At 39.8% G+C, this 21,001-nt stretch overlaps 1 long non-coding RNA gene across 1 annotated transcript in view; it reads left to right on the plus strand.

Moving 5' to 3' along the window:
• The first annotated feature begins 3 nt into the window (after positions 1–3).
• Positions 4–21,001, plus strand: part of LOC103917002 — a 23,829-nt gene continuing 2,831 nt past the window's right edge. Inside the window, exons 1-4 of the long non-coding RNA XR_663608.1 lie at positions 4–70; positions 5,795–5,851; positions 10,732–10,831; positions 19,868–19,940. This is a non-coding gene — a long non-coding RNA (uncharacterized LOC103917002). The remainder of the gene's footprint in view (positions 71–5,794; positions 5,852–10,731; positions 10,832–19,867; positions 19,941–21,001) is intronic.

Below are 21,001 nucleotides of genomic sequence, written 5' to 3' on the forward strand. Positions count from 1 at the left end.
AGCCCGTGCCGAGGTGTGGCGGCATGCGGTGGTGCCTTTTGAGGTGCTTCCTGGACAGGCGGTATTAGAGGTGGGGTTTTACCCTTTCCGTCTAGTGGAAGCACAGCTCTTGGCAGCTGTTTAATGCAAACAAATAAATAGTTTGGCAGCTATAGATGTAGTGCTGTTACAGACGTAGATATCCCTGGAAAGACTGAAGCTCCCTTCGTGCTCTGGGAAAGCCGTAGTTCAGCAGCGAGGGAATTAATACATGGCTATTGAATGTGAGAGCACGTTGGGGAAGTGTCATTATATGCTTGACCTATTGTACTTTTCTCTAGGCGTCCATTAGTGGCCACTGTCAAAGACTGGATGGCTGCTTTCCATTTGGCCGATGGACCTTTGGTCTGACCCGGTGTAACAATTCTTACTTGTTAAATCTGTATGTGTTTGTTATACGCATATAAAATGTAGAGGAAAAAAAATTGGTTTGGCATCTGCACTCAGCTCTGATGTGGTCGTGAACCTGTGTGGGTGTGTGTATTTGGGTATCCATGCCATCTTGCAGGGCTAAGATGAAAATACTTTTGCAGCATAGAAGAATAATTGATACATATTTATCTTTGCTGTATTATGGCTTAGTACTCCAGAATTATTAATTATATTGGTATCTGTTTCAAGAACTCTGCAGCGTCTGTCTTACAAGTGGTAAAAAATAGAGTGCAGACCAAGGCCCTAGAGGTGATCGCATGCTGAGTAAACGTTGCCGGCCGAGTAATGATTTCTCTCTGAATAGTGAGTTGCTTCACAGCACGGTCCTCGTAAGCATTAGCTCTGTGAGCTGCAGAACTGGTAGCATCTGGCTTCGCTTTGCGTTCGTGTCAGGCCTGACGTTCGGTTATGTGCAAGCCTGAACAGAAGCTGTCCTCTACCTGGGGCGTTCTCAGGCGTCTAGCAAGGCTGGAAGCAATGCTGCGCTCTATCTCTCCTATAACCAGCTGCCTATTCCTACAAAGTGTGCAGGAACTCATTTAGTTGTTTTTTTTTTTTGTAAGCGGTCAGCTTCTCTGTCCCTCACCTTTAAATCAAGCTAAAAATCTGGCAGTTCTTCCTTCAAAACAGCTATCGTGGCATCTGTGAGTAGTCTTTTTAAATTGACTGGAAGACAAGAGTACTCACATTCTCTGTGACAGCTTATGTCTACCACGGTAGCTACCTATCCCAATTGTTCATTTTTATTAAAACAACTTTCACGGGGTGAATCTCATCTTTTTAACCATGTAAAAAGTAAGCATCCGCTCTACATTAGCTGCCTAATCTTCTACAAACACAGGACAGGTGCTACCAAAGGATCGTTCATCCTACCTTAATGCAGGTACCTTTAGCGAGAAAAACCTGCTCTCTCTGCTGATCATGAGGAAAGCTTCTGGCTATACCTTGCTGCGGAATCCAGGAGGTCTTTGGTGCTCCTTGGTCTTGCGGCATGTGCTTCTTGACTCTGATAACAAGCAGGAACAGCTGTACTGAGTCAAACCAGGGATCCTTCAGGCTGTATATCCTGTCTCTTCTGCCTCTGATACGAGACCCCTTGGTGTATGCTGGGGACACAAATTCTGGCTTCTCCTCCACCAAATCAAGTCTCTTAACTGCCACCTTGGTGCCATCAAGAAGTGCTGAGTCCTGTCCTTGCTGCTGTTTGTTTTCTCCCTCCAGTTCCCAGTTTCTTGATTTTTGACCATTTGGCCTTCACACCCTCTTGCTTTAATGTTTTTTCTTCCTTGTAATCACTTTATTCCTTCCTGCTTTCTTTTATCTTAGCTGCCCCTTTCCAGGGAAGGTTTGAGAGCTTTTTTGGATTGGGCTAGTAGGAAAGTAATAGTGTCTGAAAGTAGATGTCTAAATAAATGTGTAAGAACAGGTTAAGCATGTGTAATGCTTCCTTCAGTTGCCTCAACCATTTGTAACTCAGGAACTTCCTAGATTTGCCTTTCCAGACCTTAGGGGGTACTGGGGTGCTTGGACTCCACGTTCCCTGATTGTCATCGGAAAGCGACCATGTGCTTGGGCCTGAAGAAGAGAGCGTGCTGGCAGAGCCCCTCATCCGAATGACTTGGGGAAGCTAGAGAGTCACGGAGCTAGGATGAGTTGTTCAGACTAGGCAACAAACATTACGAGAAGCAAATGCCAAGCCATATGCAATATCGCTGTATATAATATGTAAATTGAAAAAAAAACAGATGTTGCAAAACAAGCTGCCAGTATAGTAAAACCAAATATACCTAAGTTATGGTTCTTGTGGCCATTAATCAACCTGCTTCTGTGTGTTCATTGCAACAAACGTGCCAGGCATCAACTTCACCTAGGAGGCCTGTGGCAGAGCTGTGGCTGACAACTCTCCTGGGTTTGGCAGTACCTGAAAGACAATGATCATCTTATTTGTCTGGTGTTCTGCATCATCCACTGTGTGCTAGATTTTGTGTGGCAAATTGAACCAGCCATGCTATGGAAAAGAAAATATAAAGACAAATCACAATAAACTATATAAAATAACACTATATAAAGACAAATCAAACTGTAAGGATTACAAAGCAGCTCTTTTGGCTGCCATTTGGGTGACATTAAAAGGATCATCAAGGCAGTGGCTTCTGAATTTTGCTCCCAAGTGGTTATCATCTCTTCTAGAAATTACCATGCACAGCTTAAGTTCTTTCCTTTTTATAAGCCCAGGAGAATAACACCTGCTATTGGCCAGTGTTAGCGACAGGATATTATTATATGAGAAAGCATTTTGGCCCACTGTTCTATTTTTCTGCTTGAACAAAAAAACTTAGCAGTTATAAGAACTGAAAGGGATTGTGCTGAGATGTTGTCTGCCTCAGAGTGGTCTGTGGGTTTAGCTTCTTTAAAAACTGTATGTTCTTGGGGGTAGGGTCCATACTTTTTCCTAATCAGACACCACTAAACAAGTGTTACCGTTTTTGGGAACATATAATAAATCATGAAACGGATAAAATTTTAGATACAGTATGTAGACTTTTATGTGCATGCAGAGTTACTTCAGTGCTTCCTCATTTTGTAAATTAACATGGACACCAGAAAATCAGGAGCTTAACGTATAAAAAAGAAAATAACTCTGACTGCTGCTAGAATCTGCTATTTCCCTCCTGTTAGCTAGTTGGAAAATCACTGTGGCTGTGATTTTGAATAAGGGCTGCAAATAACATGTACACGTGAAAATTATTTTTGCTTTCATTCCAGTACTAAAAGCAGCTTTTCTGGTGAATTTTTGCATGTTATAGTTAAAAGTAAATGCGGCTACAGATAGTACTGACTTCAGAAAACCTTTTTCTTGTGGAGTGCCTCAGCATAGAGACTCATCGGCTGCTTGTAATGCAACAAATTGTTCTTTCCACAGCCCACAATATTTATAGGCCTTTCACCATTTACAGTGATTTACTACTCCGTTTGACCCCTCTTCCAAGGCTCTACAGCTACAAGAAAATCAGGGGTTTTGATATCAGTTGCTTGTTTTCTCTTTACTATTCTACCTTTCCTTCTCTCCTTCCACATCTTCTCTTCTTCCTGGGCTCTTTTTCAGGACTCTGTATTTAAGTAGCTCTCTGTCTGTCCTGCACTGGTCACAGGGGCTCTGCGAAGAGATCTGTCTCGATCTTCCCTATGGTCAGGCTGTTTAGGGAAGTGCGCAGTCTGCTGTCCTGTGGTCTATGACATGTGTCTGCTTCGTTCCTCGGTTTAAGCTTTGAAACAGGCTTGCGTATGCATTCCAGGAACAGCACATTGTTCTAACTGGTAACAAAAATATACGATTCACGTACTTTTGCTAGAGCTGCTTCCTCTTAACCTTAAAGTTGATTTTTGTTAATGACTTTTTCCTCTCATGGAAACGTGGAAAACAGTCTGGGACTGCAGGTTATTCATACAGAAAAGAAGATGATGAGGTTTGACATTCCACAGGAAAAAGAGATCTGAAGACTTATATCAATGTGTTTCATTTACTGTTTTTTCTGTTGATTGTTTTAAATTCTGAAAATAATAATCATGCATTCTTAGGAAGGAGGTAGGCAAGTCTTTTTCAGCAGTGAGCAGTTTGTTGGGTCACAGTAGCTTATCTTTTTTCCTGGTGGTTTTTCTCATTAAAATAAAAAAATACTAATCCTCCAGATATAAAAAAATTGGGAAAGAAACCTTTGTTAGATCACTGTGTGTTGGGGTGAAATTAAAAGCAGTGGCAAAATTTAACACCAGCGATTGAAACAGTTTGCTTTATTCTGTTCTTCCCATGCCCATGTTATGTTTTTGTTTGTTTGTTTGTTTGTTTGTTTTTAAAGCTAAAAATCTTTAAATCTTAAAATTCACAGGAGATGGGCAGCTTTATTCCTTTATTCAAAGCCCGACTTCCATCACGAGAGCTATGCTGCGTGCTGGACTTGAAGGATATGGGTTCTGGTCACAAGAATGCAAACCAGTGATTTACTCTGTTTTTTCTCCTTTTTGCCCTGGAGTTTAACCAGCACATTAGACTAATATTTTCTTGCTTGCTAGTGGCACTTTCTGTTTCTTTTTTGTTTTGGGTTTTTTTTTGGTAGTGGAAGTCATTAGAGTTTCTCCCAAGAGAATCACTGCCAAAGTAAACAAACATCTTCATGAAAGGAAAATAATGTCTGTGGAGTATTCAGAATTCCATGTTTTACAGACGAGTATTTATGGCAACCAACTAGTGAATTAAAGTGAATGAAATCCTATTTCTAGTTTGCTGCTTCTGCTGCGCTAATTGAATGTGGCAATTTCTGCTAGTTTCTCAGCTATGCAATACAAGTTCTGCATGTTAGTTGTAATTTAGGATGAAGGAAAATACGAGATGAAACTCAGTATACAAAAAGGATGTATTTTTTTTATTGTTGGGAATTGAATAGTGCGTGTAAACCTCCGGGGAATTTCTATTGTCTCTAAAATGTTCTGCATGTGGTTGGCAAGAACAACAAGGGCAGAAGAAAGTTCAGCTAAAAAATTCATAAAGGCTGTCTGGTGGAATGCATTGCAGTCAGCTGTATACCTCTGTGCTCTTATCCCTCTGAACTGGTAATTTTTAGCTGAGATGAAACATTCTGAGGAACAGGAGGCTGGCAGATTTGCAGCGTAGATTGTTTGAAGGTTTAAATACTGCGACTATCTCATCTTACTGCAAGTCTGTAGATATAATGTAAGCTGGAGTTGCTGAAAAGTGATAGAATGGCTCCGTGTGTACAGCCTACAAAACTGTGAAGAGCTTATTTTCTGTGTGCTGCAGAATCCTGCACACTTTCCACCTCCTGTCCAGGATAGCAATAATTCACCAGTGGAGCAAATACACTTCAGATTTGTTGAGGATGAGACCATATCTAGTTCTTTGTTTAAGCAGTGGCTTTCACAAAGGGGACCAGTGCTAAATGGGAACTGCTGCCAACACCATCATATGTTTCGTGACAAATGGGAAGCGTTCAAAAAGTTGGCACTACAAAATAGAGATACTGTCAGTCTCTGTTTAATTCTCAAAATGGCTTGTAGGATTTTAAAGCTTGTGTTGTTGCTGGTGCACTCATGTAGCAGATAGCGTTTTTAACAGTCCTTATAATATGGCTGCTTAATTTGGTTATATTACCAGGACATAAAACAAAATTATTCCAAGGTTAGAGAATACTGAGGTTTTACTGCTGATTTTTTTCCTATGTGCTGTGTGCAGCAGAAGAGTTTGTCCAGCAGTGTGTGCTGCTCTAATCAGAACACAGTATTTTCTCATCTTCTTTTCTATGTACAGTTCAGATAGAGCTGCCACTATTTACCAAACATGAAGGTGGTGCTCACAGCTCTGGGGGTAGGTTTGGGTTGTACTTTAAAGAATGCATGAGACACGTCTACTAATTGCATGAATGTTCAGTGCACATTTATGTACCTGAATATTGGGGTGTAGGAGGCTCCCGGAAATTTTAAGGAATGATCTCAGTGATCATTGGATAGGTCTCCAGAAACTCGTGTAACTGACTTGTGCTAAGAATAACTCTGTGATGCTTCCAGTGTTGGAATAATCTGTTCTGAAGGGTTGCATACTGTAGTGTGACCATATTTAGGAGACGAGGTAGGAGACCCAAGGAGGCTCTGGAAATTTTTGAGCAAGGAGGTTTTGAAGTAGAGTTCTTTGAATCCTGTAGGTAGCCCCTATCGCAGATGCAGCAGGAGGAAGCAAGCATGTGGCTGTACCTAGGTCTGCCCCTCTGTGGGAGTGTATGGACCACGTAGCAAGTTAAACAGGAGTGTATGTTTGCACCTCAGCAGGCTGTTAAAGTAAGTGCTTTAAATTGCTACAAGAAGATTTATTAAAGTTTATTTATTAAACCTCTGAAAGGTGACAGAGGAGCAGGTTCCCCTTCTGAGCCATAGCGTCTGTGTTGTACTAAAAGCAAAGGCAACCTGTCTGATTTGTATGTGAAAATATATTCTCTTGTACTTGACCTTATTTCCTCTTTGAGCGTAAGATGGATGTTCACTAATTTTACACCACCACCCACTGTTTCAATAAAATTATTTTCAACAGATTCTGTAAGAAATTGCTGCTTTAATTAATATGGAATTATCTCAGAAATTAGCAGTACAGACCCTTCAGATTCACCATAGAACTAAAATTAATCAAACTTCTGTGTACAGGTTAGAATTGAAGAAATACAGTTTAAAATTAAGAAAACCATTAACCATATCATTGTGACTAATTATGACTATATATCCAGTAACCAAGGTGGGGTCAACAACGCCAAGGCTGGCTATTGCGATATCTGAGCTCAGCCAGTGAGGAGCTGCTAGGTCGCTGGAGGGTAGGATGCTCTCCTTTCCGTTTAGTGCGGGCATGCAGCATCTGTTGTGAAATACTCCAGCATCCATGGCAGTAACGATGAGACTGGCCCGGTCATGAGGCTGTGCCTCTGGGAGGTGGAAGAGGCAGGCCTGGAGGCAACGCAGAGTTGAACTCGGCTCTGCCACACAGCAAATGAATGCTCTCTCAACACTTGGCTGTTTCTAAGTCATGTCCCAGCTACCTTCCCCACCCCTGGATTTTTTTTTTTTTTTTTTAACTTATTAAGTTACATATCTGAACAGTGCAGGGTGACCGATACTGAAGCTTTCACTTATTTTCCTGCTGGTCTCCCTCCTCCTTCTAAATATGCCTAGCTCTAGTTGGGCCTCAGAAACCAGAGTCTTTAGTCCTCTCGTAATAATTTACATCTCTGATCTAATGATCAATTGTAAATCAATGTTAAGCTTCATCACTTTTGACCGTTCATGCTATTATGATGATATGAAGACATTGAAAAACAATATGCTGGTTTCACCCTGTATATTCTGATTAGTAAAACCATATTACCCGTGTGGTTCTTTCTTAGTGCTCATGTATAACATTTGTAATAATTGTAAAGAAAAGAAATCCAAGAAAAATCCCGGCCAAGAAACTACGTAAAAGCTGAATGTATTAGAATATTTGTGTTAAAATATTTTAGAAGTGCATTAGCTATACAAAAAAAATAATTGAAACCTAGGAAATGTAGTGAAAATATTGCACTTCAATAAAATGAAAGATATTAAAAAAGAAAACACACGGTTAAAGTCATCCAGACAACATTAATTTTCTTCTAGAATGAGAACCTGAGGGAAATGTGGGGTTAAATTTAGTTTGGTTCTGCAGACTCTAATTTTTTAACCCTTTATGCACAGTTTTACTTAAAAGAATTATGGTTGCTTGGATGCCTTAATTGTTAACTCCTCCACCTTCATATGTTTAGCTTTTTTGTAAGTTGAATCTAACTCTGAGCACTGGAAGTTGTGCTTTCTAACCACATGGCTACAAGGTGAAGGAACTAGGGGAAGATCAGACCTATTATGTTCATCTCTTGTACAGAGAATACAAAACCTACTGTAATTCTGTCATTTCCTCTCCCATTATGGTATTGAGAGCTCAAATCCATTTTTATGCAGTGGCACAAAACAGTTTGCTGCTTAAGTATAGCTTACAGAAGCTACTTTGCAGAATTGGTGATCACATATGCCACAAATCAATTGTACCCATGATATTAAAAGGGAAAATTGCTTAGAGCTTTAAAAATTCCCAAACCTTGGTAAATATCCTTGAGTAATTGTGATATCATTTTGGGTCAATGTGCTTTGATTGGAGGTCAGTCAAAATGAATCATCCGAGGAACCTTTGTTTTCATATTTGTAATTTTTTTTTGTGCATGCTTATGTAGTATGTTGTAACTGAAGAGCAGAAAACCTCATAAAATTTCTACATTAGGGAATCAAAGGGCTTTTCTTTTTTTTCCCTTTTTTTTTTTTCCAAATAACCTCTCTTTTCAATGTTGAAAGGTCTTCTTTATATGAGGAAATTTACCAGAGACTATAGTAGTATAATTATGCCTTGTGGACGCTTTTTAATCTTGCATGAATGCCTGTAGAATTCAGGCGTCCACATGGGGAGTTATACCATCAGAACTATAGGGGCATAATTATGCTGGTGAATTCTGTATGAAGACAAATGCTTTATGAAAGGGAATTTTATTTTGGCTCTTCACTTTTCAGCTCATTCATGCTCTGAACTAAAAGGAGTTGATCAAATCAATGAAAGTAATGAAAATTCAATGGTTATCAAGTAGACTGTCAAGTGCTGGGGAAATCGGAAAGTAATAAATATATACGTTTCCTGATAACATTCATGTGCATTTTTGTTCTTATTCTCTTGCCAGTATTTGCGTTTGTGAGGGGTTTAGTGAAAGGTTAATAAACAAGGTCTGTTCTTTGCTGAGCCTCATAAACTAATATACCCAATAGCTAAACACTGGTAGAATATTAGAGATCCTTAGCTCTCATAAAAAGCAGCTGGGGTTTCAGGCAAAGCTGACACTGGAGAATTACTTGAATACTTTTTAGTCTCCGTAGGACCTCTGCAGCTAGCACTGAGCAGATCAGCCACTTAATTTCTATATGTGGATTTTCCTATATCCCAGTTAAATTGTAATTCCTTAAATATGTGAGTCCTAGGACAGTAGTCAAAATGTTCTCTACAAAAGTAGCCCATTTACATGAAAATAATTTTCAATATGTCAGTAAGGGTGTAGTAACACTTAATAATTATTTACAAAATGTGCTTAGAGTGAATTACAAGCATGTCTCAAGGTAATTACTGCATAGACTTTAAGACAAGAAGAGCCCAATCGTGTTGGTGATGTAATCCAGTCCCACCTTAGCAGTGACCACAGAGCATCGCGCTGTAAGTCTTGCCTGAAGACCATTATTTCAAGGTCAACTTCATTAGAAAGATGTCTGTTCGTATTTAAAGAGTTCAGAGAACAAAGAGTCCACCACATCTATACCAACACTCACTGTTCAGGTGAAGTGCTTTATTTGTGGTCTGAATTTAGCTTTGACTTAACTTGTTGAATCTTTGCTGGATTAAAAAGCCTTTAGCACTGGACATTATTCAATGAAAATACTTAAAGGCTGGGATCAAGGCATCTCAGCCCTCTTTTGTTGTTAAGCGAATCTCATTGAGGTGCTTTAGTTTCTAACCATAAGGCAAGATTTCTGTATCACCAGTTTTTCCTGTAGTTTCTTTCAAGTTTTCAAACATCCTTCATAGGTAAGGACATCACGGCTGTCAGCAATGGTATTACTAATGAGAGAATTACAGCACGAGCTGAACAAAAGCATGCGCTTCCCTTTCTGTTTTTGAAGCATGGAGGAAGACATAAGGGCGAATATATTGCTTCTACCAAAATTTTCATTTTTCATGTTTCTTGTCACAAGCCTTTTATGAGAGATGCCTTATAAGGGCTTCCACTGGAGAGTATGCTTTTCCAAGGCAGGCTTATTAAAGGGATACAGCAAAGTGATACCTTGCTGTGATAGCCAGAATATTTGGTTTTGCCCTGGGTAATGTTGCGTACAATGGTAGCGCTTCTCTCCTGCTTCATATTCTTTTTATCTGCTAAGATTTCTTTTAGAGTTAAAAATAGAGTCTCCAATTTTGTAAATATTGTTTACTTTTTGTTCCAACATGTATAACCAATTTTTTTATCATTAATAAAGTATACATTTGTCATGTGGGCATGAATTAAAGTGAAGCGCATTACAAGGTAGCGTGGCTGTGCCATTTTCTTTATTTTCTACTTTGCCAGTTTTTCACCTGTAAAATTTACTGGTACTGATTTTTTGTTTTCATCAAAGCATGGCCCTGTATAGTCACTCACTATATTCACCCAAGATAGTGAATAGAATTAGTGCAGAAAGTCTTTCCTGTGAGCTCACTCTTGAAACATTGTAAATGGAAGATGAGCCTTGTTTTGGCTACCAGTAGAACTTTGTAAGTTATCTATTCTGTAATTAATGTAGAGTACAGAGGTTTTTGCATAGTGCTGACATGATAATCACTGTCATGCAATGGTTAGGTAAGTGTTTTACAAGCATATAAGTATGTGGTTTTGCAGTTGTACCCCATCATTCTGAAGCTGTTTCAGGCCTGCTGTGCAAGCAAACTGAAATGAAATATTTAAACTTCCTTTTACTTAGCAATAGTTTCCACTCTCCAACTGTTCTCTCCAGAGCAGGCTGTGTGCTAGTCATGGTAAGGCCTTAGCTCGACCATCAGAGGAATGTTTTTTGATGTCCTGAAAATAATGGGACCAATTTTATTGTGGTTGTGTGGATGTGTGCAAGGGGCAGGAGCACTACAGAAATGCGCAGAAAAGGGAGGAAGGAAGCCCATCAGCCTGAGGACCGTTTGCAACGTGACCCTGAGAAAGAGGTGCCTGAAATTGTGAGTAAAGAAACTGCCTCTTGCTGTTTGCTTCCTACTGTGTTTGGGGAGACAGCATATAGTATACATGGTTTGTAAATAAATAGGATTGCATTGAATAAGTGCCTGTCAACAATTTGAGGCATAACATACAAGACATCAAAAATCAGCTAATTGTTTCTATCTATGTTTACTGACAAAGTTTATAGCAGTATCTTAGAAAGTCCTCAGTGAAGGTGAATGGAGAGATAATGCATTGATGAAACTGAACTAAAACTACATGGCAAATCTGCTTTTCAGTCTGGAGCCCTAACTGAAAATTATGTATGTCTAGTAGCATTGAGTATTTTTGTTTGTTTTGTGTTTTCTAGTCAGAATAAAACCTTGATAGTTACAAAATCATATAGAAAAGCCTAGGTTGGAAGGGAGCTCTGGATATCATCTGCTCCAAGCTCCTGTTGAAAGCAGGACCTTAGATGACATGATCAGGGGCCTGTCAAGCCCGGTGATTTCCCCCACTTTTCTGGGCAACCTGTTCAAAGTTTGGTTGCTCTCATGTTGAAGAATTTCTTCTTATACCCGGATGGGTTTCCTCTGAAGCAGCTTGTGCCTGTTGCCTCTTTTACTGGGCATCTTTCTGAAGAGAATCTTCATCCTCCCTATAACAACCATTTAAGTGTTGGAAGACTGTGTTCAGCCCCCAGCTGTCTCTTCTCCATGCTGAACAAACTCAATTCTTTCAACCTTTCTTCATCTGTCAAGTTCTCCAGTCCTCTAATCATATCGATGGCCCTCTCTAGACCCTCTCCAATTTTTAAATGTCTCTTTTGAGCTAGAAGGACCAAGACTGGACATAGAATTCCAGATGTGGCCTAATAAGTGCTGAGGAGAGTGGAATTACCACGTCCTTTTGTCTGCTGGTGGCAGACTTACTGAGGCAGCCCACAACACCACTGCCTTCATTGCTGCAAGGGTACCAGGCTGGCTCATGTTCAGCTTGCAATCCACCAGTAGTCCTAGGTCCTTTTACCCCCAATAATACTATTTAATTTTTGACTACATATAATGAAAGCAAAGCACAGAAGTTCACAAAGCTTCAGGAAGAAAAGGGAGGTGCTCTCCTTATTTACCCTAAAGCCCAATGACTTCAGCACTCACCCACAGTACGGGAGATGTGGGTTCAATTCTTTCCTTCTTTTGAAGAGTTGGACCTGTGTTGCTCACAACCCTGAGCGGTGCCCTCGGGAGGAGGCTGTAACAAGCCACAACATATTCTGGGGTTCCTTCAAACTCCCCTGTTGCCATGGTGATATTTTTGTTTAATATACTTTTGTTGTTTCTTAGACTAGGGACTACAGGTGTTGCACCTCCTCAGGGATTATTTGTCCTTTGTGCACTCTCTTCTCTTCTCTTCTCGCTTTGGTTCAGAAATGTGAAAGTCCAGAGAAATTCCCCAAAATTTAGAGAAGAAACCGTGTTTGCCCAGCTCCAGTATGATCCTTACAACATACTAGATCTTTGTGTTTGGTTTCTTCCCTTTGATGTGAATGAACATGCCTGGAGTTAAGTGATTAGTCATGACTTGAATGGCTCCATCTTGGTAGTGTTGGTGAGTAAGTAGGGGCTACCTGAATTTAATTTTTTAAAAAAGGTACTTACCATAATACTTTTTGCTTTGAATATGGTGGTGCTTGCACCTTTTCTTTTTGTACCTCATATAGCTTTATCTATACGGTATAGTAACTTGTGGTGGGATAAGTGATCTACTTGTTTTGTTTTAGAGGAGCCAGGAAATATCTAAAAATATTTTCAAGCACCACAGTTTTTTAACAAAAGTAACTTGGGTATAGTGTTTGGTGTACTGGGTAGTAAAAGTTGATAAATATTCATTGCTACTCTTGTTTTATTTTGGAATCCAAGTGCCAGAACGAAAACAAAACAAAACAAAACAAAAACACCACCATTAACACTGGCAGTTTACTTGCACAATAAAAATGGTGCAGTTGACTTCTCCGGATTATATTGCACTTGCACATGTCAAAGTGTGAAAAACAAAGATGATTTTAATTTAATTGGTATGTCAAAGGGAAAGAATATTTCCACAGCACTTTTTAAAGATAATTTCAAAAAAATTAATAATTTCAAAATTTTAAATGAGAATAATTAATTTGGAATTTCTAGTGTAGCATGAAAATGGCACAAATTTCCATCCATTTTACTAACAGCAAAGCAGAACATGTGACTGGTGGACATTTGTTACAGGGGACAAATTCTGTCGCAATGGAGAGCACCGCTTTCTAGTTGTCGTCCACAATGTGTGAGGAAAAGATGCATTGCCATCAGTAAATCCAGAATGAGGACTTCTTCTGAACATCATTAGGAAAAAGAACACCTTAAATTTTCTAAAGATCTAATATCAGGAAAATCTCAAGGATATCGTAAGATGGAAATGTCTGCATGGAGCAGGAGATAAATCAGCGTTGGACTTTCTGATGCACCGAGCAGCGTCAGCCACTGATCGCCAAAAAACTTGTGGGTACCGCAGTATGCTCTACTTTGTGGAAGCAGACTTTGGCACCAGGCAGTATTATGTGAAACGTAAAATCGACCGGTTCATCAGAACAACTTGTTTCCCTAACTGAGTGCTAAAAGGGGAAGTTTTAATGGAAAATGGGACTTCTCAAGGAAATCCTGCTGGGTATTCTAAAGGCTACGCTTTAATGAGCACACAAGTAAGCTACCTTGGAGAGGAAAGCTAGCCTAGTAAAGAAGGCACAAAGGTGATAATTAAACAAGAAATCAATATGTTAAGTATGGAAAAGGGGGGCATAACTGGGAATGAAAATTGAATCTACAAAATGTAAATGACTTTTAGAGAAGATAAAGGTAAAAAGGAATTATTACTGGCCAGTAGAGCTTAAGACAATAAGAAGGCATTACCAATGTATTAGGGACAAAAGAACAACTAAATCAAGTATAGATTTCAGTCTTGCAGAAAAAGACAGAACAGATCCAATGGCTGGAAATCAAAGCTTGAAAAATTCAATCATTATGAAGATGCGGTGAGGGATGATTACACATAGGAATAATTTCCCAGTGTAGGTAGGTGGTAAGCTTGCCATTGCTAGGAATTTAGTCCAATTGGATACACTTTAATCTGACTCTGGGAACAGGCTTGTGAGTATCTCTGTGGATGGCTGTGGAGGTCATTTCTTCTGTGCAATCTGTACATCTGCAAATTTATATTTGTTCTTTGTCACTCTCTTCTTTCATAAGCTGTGGAGGAGAACAGAAGGCTCTCATTGCCCTCGACATGTTCTGCACGCTCACCTCTATGTTAAGACAATGACTAAAAAAAAAAGTCTCATGCTTCAGGGCTACAGCTGGCTGCCTGCAGAAGGCGAGAAGCTGATTCTGTAGGTTAATTCTGGATTTTTTAATTTCATTTTTCTCTGAAGCCTTAGGGACAGGCATAGCTGGTCATAAAACCTTGGAGAGATGAGGCCAATTCTCTGCAGTGGAGTCCTCTCTTTTAGATAGCTGCTATCTTCCAGCTAGCTGGGGGATCAGACGGTTTCCTCCCTAAGTCAGGGTAGCAAGGACTTTGAGGTCTTTTTGCTTTCCTCTTCATTATGACATCTATGCATATCTGAGATTGTAATTATGATCATTTGGGCATATCTCATATAATCAACTCACTATCGTTACTGGAGCCTGGGGCAGAGGCATCACAGCCTTTTTTGGCGTTCATATTAGCTTAATTTCTTCAAGATTGAATTTTTTTTCTTTTTTTGCATAACCCAACTCACTGGGGAAAGCAGCAGTAAATGGGTGAAGCATTATGTCACATACAAGACAGCAGGTTGCCTGTTCTGGTTTAAATTCTACTGATTTCTAAAGATTTTGCCAGCTTAATTTTGCTGCAGTAAGAGTTATAGGTGACAAATACTGTTTCTTTTTTCAAAACAGGCTGATGCCAGTCGTGATGCTTGACAGAGTTGCAGAGCTGCCACGCAGGCTGCTCGAGTGCCTCTTTGCCGGCTGCGTGCAGCAGCTAACAAAGGGTTTGCTGTGCTTGCAGCAGCGTTGCCTCCGAGTCTGGCTTCCTTGTGCAGCCCTCCCCACCTTTTGTTTAAAAAACTTGCCCTTCCAAATTAAAAATAAGAAACTTTACTAATACAGTACCGAAAAGGGAGGATGCAATGGCTTTTCTTATTGTTTTGGTTCTGCTGAATTGCAAATGGCAGTGAGCGGAAAGAGGGATGTCAGGAGCAGGCAAGCTACATATCGTCATCTCCTAAGAGGCAAACAGGTCTGCCAGCGTTCTGCCTGGTGGCTGTGCTAGCAGGTGGCTCTGGTCTTACACTACTCTCTATTGCACACATGTGAAAGTACTCGCTTGCTTCATGACGATCCTCCTTTCTGTACGGGAAGCTGAGGCTGTCAACAGACACCTATTATCATCCCGTGAAGTTGTGAAAAGAGACTTGCTGTTTCATCAACGTCAGCATGTTTTTTTCTTAAGGGGGTGAAGGAAAGGCAGCCTCCGTCTTACATGAGCCATTAAGTATTCTTTTTGTGGGTACAATGGAGGGACACGTTTTCAATTGCTACTTGTGTGCAAGTGGAGTTGGCACTTGCTTATGTAAATAGACATATTGGCTTACCGCGTAAGTCACTTTACATATCATCTATCGTATCGCTTATCGTATCTCATTGGTTTGCATCACATATAACATTAGCTTATGATATATGTATGCTTAATCATATATCATGGGCTTATCTTGTACACATCATCTAACAGGTGACTGAATACCCATCTGTAGCTCTTTGTGCTTGTACAGAGGTTTGTACATGGGAGCTGCAAGCAAAGGTAAGTCCGGCTGGAAAATTGGAGGTAGATGGATTGAGAGAGATGAAGGGAAAAACCCAACAGATCCAGATTGAATGGCAGAACTAATGAGTACTGGTTTGCTCTTGCTTTGTATCTCTTGAGGTGCGATACATCATGTTCGTCACACTGAAGTGCCCACTACCATGGTACCTTCCAATCTTTCTGTGTCCTCATAGTAAGATTCCTTACTTCCCCTTAGCTCCTCTGCCATGGTGTTGCACTTCGTTTTTTCCATGGCTTTTAGCTACCGTTGCTTGGCCTAGTGACTGGGAATGACCCAGCAGATGCGGTTCTGGAGATGCATGCATGCAAGGTGGCCAACCTATACGTGTTCAGCATGGTCAGCAGCTGCTACCAGCTGAACCTAATCGACTGCCCTTCTCCTCTGCTAGCAACAAAATTAATGACTTTGGGAGCTGCCTTCCATGATGTGCTGAATGTTGTACAGGTCTGTTGTAAGGTCTTACTATTTTAAAAATGTCTACTCTGTTTAATTTGGTTTAAGCTGAACAGACATGACAGAGAGACAGTGTGATGCACGCAAGCTTCATTTCCTCAGGAAGCCAAGCTAAAAAAAAAACTCTGCCTAGGAAAATTTTCAGCCAACATTTGAGAAGCTTGCCATTAATTATCGAAATGAAGAAGCAGAGTGTGCTAACACAGTGTTGATTCAAACCATCAGAATCAATCTCTCAATAAATAGACCTGCTGAAAAACAATACGTAAAACACATCAGACATGCACTGTGTGATGTTCCTTTTTAGCTTCTGTATCTGGCCTTGTCATAAACAGCCTCCAACCCTAAAAATCACCCTCCCTTAACCCAAACTCTACAGGATACACAGAATTTAAAAGGAGCGTTTTATTCCTAAGGTGTCAGAGAATCTTTCTCTTTAAGGTTGTTTATTCAGAGCGGGTAAATCGAACTAGGTCAGCCTGAATTAGGGTGACATTCTTTGGAGTGCCCATGTTCCTGGTGCTCATGGGGCTCAGCATCTCTGGAGGACTGATACTCTGCAAGGTCTCATGCCAACCCTTCCTCTTGGCCTTTATTGCTCAGAGGGCTTCTGCCCTGTGACAGACGTATCTGCACACGCTTTGCAGAGTAGTTTTGGATTCGTTGATGCAAAAAGATGAAGAAGTAAAATATGCGTTTCTTGTATCACTGTTTCTGTTGCTGTAAAGTCAGTATTTTAAAGGCTCTAAAGTTTCTGGTAATGGATTTTTGATTTATTCTGAGAACCAGTCTTCTGGTGTTTATTCACTTGCTGTCTACCTTCTGAAGGTCAGTTGGGAACTACAGCTTTTACAAATCATCCCTTATATTTTGGGTTAATCCAGGCCTTCCTGCACTTTAGTTGGCTGTTGTAAATGCAGTTTATAGTTTGCACAGAATGTGGTTCATCTGCCCTGTGACTAGGAAATGTTAAAAGAAAGCATTCAGTCATAGTTTATGCATCTGGTGATGCGGACTGGGTTTTTTAAAAGAACCCAGAAGAATTAGGCATTCAAATTTCATTAAGATGCTGTGGAAGTGAAGCATATAAACTCTATTAAAAAGCTCAGTCATTATCTATAACTCTTGTTTTTGCTTCAGTTTAATTTGTGCATAAGCTTGCTTAGGGGAGAGAAGTGGATGAGGCTGGTTTTGCACACCTTGCCTTCTCGTTAGTGCTGAGGAGCAACCCTGCCTTAGAGCTTGAGCACGCTGCGGCTTTCTCACCTCTTCCATTTTTAAATGCAGCTTCATGTACCCATCTAACTACTGGTTCTATAATTAAAACATTATTTTCCTAACCGTAGAAAGTAATGTAAATATCTGATCAATAAAACTGTTCATATAAATAGTTTGGTGAATACGATTTTGAAAATATATTATCTATATATACATGTGCCATCCTGGCAATGATTTGTAGCTTTTCATGCTCTGAAATGTTCAGGGAGACAAAGCTGAAAAAAAGTCACTTCAGAAAATAAAATTGTACTGCGGAATGTAAAAGAATTCATTATATTGCTTTTAAATACAATGCAATGTGACTAAAGATTACATGTAATATACTGTCAGATGTCTAACAGAACGCAAAAGCTTCCTCTGTATGCAAGAATCAGTAAAGTACAATATGATAAATATAATGAAGAACAAGATGAGAGATCAATTGGATACACAGTCAGATGATGAAGAGTAAGTAGGGAGCGGAGTTTGTTCTGAAGCCAGAAGGGATTGCTGCAGCAGTACAGAATATGCTTGCTGGAGGAAGGAGTTAATAATTGTGCCAGCAATGTTCAGCCCCTATTTATTGCAAGCGAGAATTAATGGCTTTCCTGCCTGGTGCTGAAAATAGAAGCCAAATTTAAGTTGTTTCTTGAAGGCAGATATAATTAGATCATGAAACTTCTGGCTTTTGGGTCTAAATAATGGGATAAGAATGGCCACAGTAAATCAGAGCAGGGTATGGTCTCTTAACTGTTTCTTGGGGGTGAGAACAGGACAAGCACGGAGTGATACTTTCCCCAATTTCCAGCTGTGCGCAACGCACATACTACTTAAACTGTAGATTTAAGTGCATTATATATTTATTAGCTTCTGCTGAATCCTTTCTCTATAGATTGTTCTAATTATTTATTAAACCCACTTATATTTTTGTTAGCCACAACATTCTTGTAGCAGTAAACTATACGGTGTAGCTATGAATTGTGTGAAAAAATATTTCTGTTTCATTTAAATGGTAATATTTGGTGCCTGCTAAGTCTTATGATATGAGAAATAGTGAACAATTGTTCCTTACTATCTATGCTCTTCTCACTTTTATATACACTTATTTCCTCTTAGTCATCTCTTTTCCAAGTTGAAAAGTACTTTCATCCATCCTCGTACAGTTATAGTAGTACACTGCTATTCATCTGTGTTGTCCAGCATATGCCATTCCTACTTCTAATAAACCTTTGGACACAGGTCAATCAGACCTAGGTGAATTATTTTGGATGTGGATACAGTTTGGGATTATACAGTGGTGTAATAGTTTGTCTTTTGACTTTTCATCCTTATGTAATGATTTGTAACATTTAGTTTGCATTTTCTGTCTGCTAGCGAGCACTGGACAGATGTCTTCAGAGAGGTCGCAACAACGAGTCCGACATTCTTCCTGAAGTGTTAATAAATAATTATTTATTGTTTATCACTGTGTATGTGCAGTTAGTTTTTTTTCCCCCATGTGTATTACTTTGCATCTATTGATATTAAATAACGTCTACATTTTTGTTGCTGAATCACTCAGTGTTCAGTATAACAACACCTTTTGAAGTATTGACTGTTCTGAGTAATTTGTATCATCAGCGAACTTTGCCATCTCATTATTAATTCCCTTTTCCAGATCATTTATGAATATACTGAAGAGAACAAGTTCAAGTGCAGATCCCTGATAGCTTCTCTCCCACGGTGAAAACAATTTATTACTACGCTCCAACACATCATTAATCTACTACAGAATTTTCATCCTTCTGATAACTTAGTTTCTTTAAGAGCCTTTAGAGAGAGATCTTGTCAAAACACTTTGACTTCTGGAAATCAAAGAACATTATAGAAATCCGCATTCCCAAGCTGGCTGACTTCTTTAAAGAACTATTAATATCATCAATTTCATCAACCAACAGTAAATTGAAAAGCCCAAATTTAGTCAGGTTTCTCCTTCTGCAAATATTACATTATTTGTATACTAAGAATATCTACAAGTACTTTCATTATTAGTACCAAGGTTTCTAGCGGTTAGTGACAATTTCTGCAGAAAAGTTATTACTATGCTGCCAGAAACTCCAGAGTGAGGTGCAGATTTTCATTGACCCCGAATGGAACATGGTTTCTTTGTGATAGACGTCTTCTATTTATTTTCTGTAAATGACACATCCCTGAAGCAACAGTGAGGGAATGAAAGTTACATTTTATCACAGTAGCATTTGTGGAAAAGTGAACTGCTAAAGCCCCTATTCATAACGAAACTTGGGCCAGCCATGAATTCCTAAAAAGCTTACCTGCACGTGCTTAATTTTTTTAATTTAAAAATTTATATCTGAGCTTTATGAACTTCTGATTAAACTTTTAAAATAAATTAAGGGTGAGAGGATTAGACAGGGAATTGGAAATGAACCGTAGTATCTTTTGCCTCTAGCTCAGCATTTTGAAGGCAACCCAAATGAGATGTGACGAAGTGCAGCGTGCTCTTTCTTTTTGCAGATCTATGTGTAAGTGGAGTTTGGTCTCTGCCAAGTTCTTTGTGTGTGAATGGCCATGTCACTATCCTGCTACTGTAATTAGCACTAATTAGCCCGTTATTGGAATTTAAAATAAATAGGTCATGATTTAGATATCACAGAGACTAAATTATCCGCTTAGATGATCCACCTGGACTAGATGAACAGCCTGCTAACCCCAACCCTCCCCTTTTCCACCATTTGACAGAAGTTATGAAGATATGTTTTAAGTGGCTGATATGTCCAGCTCCCATGTTGTGCCCTATTTGAAATTTAAACTATAAAATCCTGTTGAAGGACAGTTCCTGAGTGGGAGTCGAATGAAGCTGTGTTTTAGTCTGTTATGGATCTTAGTTGCTATTGGACATCTCCTTCCTCTTTGGAAGATGTGAAAAACTTCAGAGGAATTCTTCATCAGTAGATACTCGGAGAGGTGCTCCTACTTCTTCAACCCCCAGTCTAAACTTCACATCGTTCCTTCTCAAGAGAATATAGTTAATCTAGGTTGGTCCTTGCTTATCATGACTCTGATGCTGTTTCTGCTGCCTGTTGCACTGTCTTGCTGCCAGAATATCTTCAGGCCTGTAGGTACTAGTGAGTCATTTCTCCTGGTCTTCCCTCACCAAAGAAGACATCATGCACTAATAGATGTCCTGGGAGAGGAAAGGAAAGTGCACTTTTTCAGAGAGACATTGGATGCAGCTTAGCGTCAGCACATGTGCAGTCTATGGACTCTTTGGTGACCACCCTACCCCTTTCTCTTTGCTTGACTCTGAAACCCCAGCTGATTCTTCTCTTTTCCTCAAAGCACCTACTGGATTTTCTGTAGTTGCCTCTCCTTATAGAGAAGAGGAGTGCCAGCAGCTGGAAAAGGGCCAGTCCTTCAACCACACTGCTTTCCAGTAGTTGCCAGGTGTCGTGGTTTAACCTCAGTTGGCAACTAAGCACCACACAGCCACTCGCTCACTCTCCCCCCGCCCCGGTGGGTTGGGGGAGAGAATCAGAAGAGCAAAAGTAAGAAAACTCGTGGCTTGAGATAAGAAAAGTTTAAT

The sequence above is a fragment of the Pygoscelis adeliae genome, unplaced genomic scaffold (genome assembly GCF_000699105.1).
Source record: "Pygoscelis adeliae isolate BGI_AS28 unplaced genomic scaffold, ASM69910v1 Scaffold24, whole genome shotgun sequence".
Classification (NCBI taxonomy): domain Eukaryota; kingdom Metazoa; phylum Chordata; class Aves; order Sphenisciformes; family Spheniscidae; genus Pygoscelis; species Pygoscelis adeliae.